Here is a 4,148-nt window from a genome sequence, read left to right as displayed (position 1 = left end):
AACAAGCGATTGAGAGCACCCCCCCTCTCCCCACCCTCCCCACCTTCCCCACCCCGACATCACACCCCCAGCTGTGTACCGTGATGCCTAATATACGGGGTGACCTTCAAAACGTCATAAATGTGTTGTGCAATAAAGTGTCAATATTTGTGGTTATATGGAGCAGTATGACTTTTACAGTAATTGGAACAGTCGCATTAAAAGCTGCGGATCAGTCGACTGATTAAAGACAAGGCAGGAGGACGGCCGGCTCACTGGCTCGCCCGGTGATGACGCGGGTTCACACACACACACACACACACACGCGCGTGCGGTGGTGGGATGTACCTGAGTACATTCACTTAAGTAACTGTACTTAAACATTGTGTTGTCCTCCCGGGGAAAAAACTAACAAAAATTTGACATTTTTGTCCTTTTTTCAGACTTTTTAGTCTCACTGAAGTTTCACTAACACCACCTTACTACCACACTACCTTTTGGAATTCATGATGTCCTCTATGAAAAAAACAAATACATAACCAAACTCTTGCAAACCACCCCGGTATATAATGAAAATTGGCTTTCCTGCCCATAAACAACAAATACAGATACTCCAACTGCATGTAGACTATGGTTACTGTAGAGTGAAATGCAACTTTTCTTTAAAATAACCCTCATTTATATAGAATTACACCTAATATTTGAGTCAAAAAAGCAAAAATTAGGATTATTTTGACTAATAGTTAATATCAGAGGAACGTACAGATGATTTTACTTGCAGAGGAGCGATGTAAGGAATCCAATCAATTTTTTGGGGGTAATTTGGTTAAAAAGAAACCCATATTTTAGACATTTAGACATTTTTTAAAGTGGTCAAATTTAACCCGAGGACAACAGGAGGGTTAAGTACTAATGTTGAGGTACTTGTACTTTACTTGATTCTCGTCTTCTTTTCACACCGCATTCTCCTTTAACTCTACATTTCAGAGAGAAATGTTGTACTTTTTACTCCAGTACATTCATCTGACAGCTTGAGTTACTAGTTACTTTGCGAACTAGGATACCTGAACACAACACACACGTAGTTTACGATAAATTAAACTACTCAACAATTTAACTGTCTACACATCCGGCTGAATTGATTAGACCATTAAACACTTTAACTTCTCTTTTTTCTCTCTGAATATTGCACTTCAGATACTACTTTTTATTGTACTGTGTGTACTGACCATATTTTAAAGTGTAGAATTTCTATAAGGAGACGTGTAAGACCACATGATAGTTAAGTTCATGGATTGACGGAACTGTTTTGATCATATCTAAAGTACATTTTCCTGATGGTACTTACATACTTTTACTTAAGTAACACATTGAAAGTACTTTTGCTTAAGTAAAAGGATCTGAATACTTCTTCCACCACTGCATGTGTACGTTCCTCTGGTGCCCACACTCACATTACACACTGGCATGAAGAGTGTGGACGCACAACCCAAAGTTCTGTTTTACTTTTCATTGTAGTGTGCGTGTGCGTGTGCGTGTGCGTGTGCGTGTGTGTGTGTGTGTGTGTGTGTGAGACAATGTGTAAAGCCCATTTATTATTGAAGGGCTGTTATATGCCAGGAGAGCACGCTCTCCTCCTCTCAGTAATGTGTCTTCCTCTTACAGGAGCACTATTAACCCTGACACACAAGGACGCGTGTCGCGTGTGTGAATGTGCGTGACAGAGAGAGACAGACATGCCGAGCTCGTGCGTGCGTGCGTGCGTGCGTATATGTGTGTGTGTTTGGAACTCTGGTCTGGTGTTTGTCCTGCTTCTAATCTGTGTTTTGGATTTTTTAATTTTAGCCCCATCTGGGGTGGGCAGGTGGGCTAACTGCCTGCTACACGATCCGGGGAATCTCTGCCAAAAGGGGATCTGTACAGTAGACCGCTCGAAATATGTTTATGAGGAGGCGACTATGGCTACAGTATGGTGCAGTCCTGGACCAAGCGCCGGGGGAATTGTATAATTTCATTTATTTATTTATTTTCTGTCCACATGCTGTCCTTTAAATGCATTCAAATTAAACTGCAAAAATACTGTGGTGACTGCACGATGTGTTCACGCAGTACTCAAACTATGCAGGAAAATTATATTTTCACCTACGATTATACACTTACAATTTGTCTATGGTGTAAAACTGCAGGAAACTGTAGCACGGAGGTCTCAATATTTGTCTTGATGTACAGAATTTTCTTAAAAATGTCGCAATTTTGAAGTGGATAGTGCAGTAGGTAGATTGAATGAAACACAGCGCTGTTTTCAATTTTCCATTTTAACAAGCCAACAAATTTTATTACTTGTCATTTAATTGAATTTTGGGAGGGCCAGCCCTCAGTCGCTATACAAGTGGAAATAATGGGCAACGTTGGTGAATGCCTCCTCTGTATTGGACTTGTTTTTGTCTTCCTCCACTTTTCTCTTGTTTCCACTCATCTCCCAATCTCTGTGTAATATCACATGTTGTTTAAAATGATGTGGAAAGCAAGATCATTTTAAAACCGAGATCCACAGTTTAACATCTGCTTTTAAAAAACAAAAAAAAAAACTGTCTCCCGGCTTCTTTCTCCCCTCTATCACACAGAATTAAACCGCGCTGTTGCCAAGCCCAAGTAGAAGCAGCTGGTATTTAGTATCTGCGTATTGTCACGGACTTACATTTAGGTCGCCTTTCAGTTTCAGTTGTGATAAATAGCATTCAGCCTGATAGCGGTGTCGCTGAATGGAGTTGTGTGTTTAGTGTCAGTGTGGAAGAGGACTTGCTGACTTGGGTCTTTCCATTCTGTAAACCTTATTTGACTCGCCCGACAGAGGAGGGGTGGAACCGGGGGTGGTGTTTGGTAAAGCGCAGGAAAGAAAAGATTAGGCTAATGTTAAAGGAAATGTTCCTTATTGTGCTGCCGCGGTTGCCTTAGCCGGTTGCTCGAATTGGATTCCTTTGGATGTCTTTCGGGCAACCTCCCCTCCTCCCTGCCCACATACCAAATCCTATGCAACATTTTGAGCCATTTGTGCATCTTTGGGTCACTAGCATGAGTACTGCCATGCTATTTTTTCCCTTTTTCTACCATGGAGGCCAGGCAACAGACTCGGACTGGGTTTTGTCTGTCCTGGCAGGTACCAGGGACCTTTTATCAAAATGGTAACCCAAAAAAGGCAAACAGGTACCAAAACGCCATAAGTGTTTGACGCTCAAAATAATAAAGAGGGACAACCCCCCAGAATATAATCCCCCCCCCCCCCAATGTTGAAACAAAACCTACGCCCTTGCATATCTCCATCTTTATCTCTACTACAATCCTCAAAGCCAACTTTTTCATATTCTGATCACCGCTGACAATTGTAGGAAAATATAATATATATATATATATATATATATATATATATATATATATATAATAATCTACTGATTCTGTTTAGGTCTGCTCATGAGCAAGAAGTTCCATTCTTCCTGCACTGGCCACGGACTTTCCCTACATATTTTAAATGAATAAATGTTCAGTCGCATACGCCAGCATGCACGAACAAAAATAATGAAATAAAGCACCCCAAAAAAATATTCTCCTATGAATTTTGACTCTGCTGTGAAGTCCGTGAATCTGTCGTGACAGTTCTGCGCCGCGCGGCTCGACGTTGAACCTCAACCAATCAAACCAAACGCTATTTGAACTAGCGCAGATATTTTTAATTTAACAGCTCCAAGATACAAGGCATTTCAAGCATCTGTTGTGTACTCCGTTTTGTTTCTTTCAAGTTTCTTTTCTTTCTTTTTTTTTTTTTTTTTTTAACTTTTTTAAACTTATGTCAGCACATCACAGACTCCTAACCAATCCCAACGACACGGCCACTGTGCACAATCTGATGATGGCACCCTCACCTCCGATTATGCTGCTGTCAACACATTCCCAGGTTGTCGTCACTCATCTTCGGCAAATTCATATTCAGAGGGTGATTGTGTTGATAACAGACTGCTGTTGCACTAAACTGTGCATCATCGTTTTTTGTTTTTTTTTGTGGCGCGGTGGGTGGGTGGGGGGGGCTGGGTCAAAGCTGTTATCACCCTATCATATCTCTGACAGCTACCTGTCAAAATCAGGTCGCGGGGAAGAGATGCGAGGAGATCCTACGA

The 4,148-nt window shown here is 41.3% G+C and overlaps 1 protein-coding gene across 1 annotated transcript in view; it reads left to right on the top strand.

Annotated features, from left to right (window-relative positions):
- Positions 1-4,148, top strand: part of znf536 (zinc finger protein 536) — a gene marked incomplete at its 5' end in the record, with an annotated part of 312,490 nt that overhangs the window by 204,793 nt on the left and 103,549 nt on the right.

This window comes from Etheostoma spectabile, unplaced genomic scaffold (genome assembly GCF_008692095.1).
Source record: "Etheostoma spectabile isolate EspeVRDwgs_2016 unplaced genomic scaffold, UIUC_Espe_1.0 scaffold285, whole genome shotgun sequence".
Lineage (NCBI taxonomy): Eukaryota > Metazoa > Chordata > Actinopteri > Perciformes > Percidae > Etheostoma > Etheostoma spectabile.
This window is presented reverse-complemented; position numbering and strand designations above follow the sequence as displayed.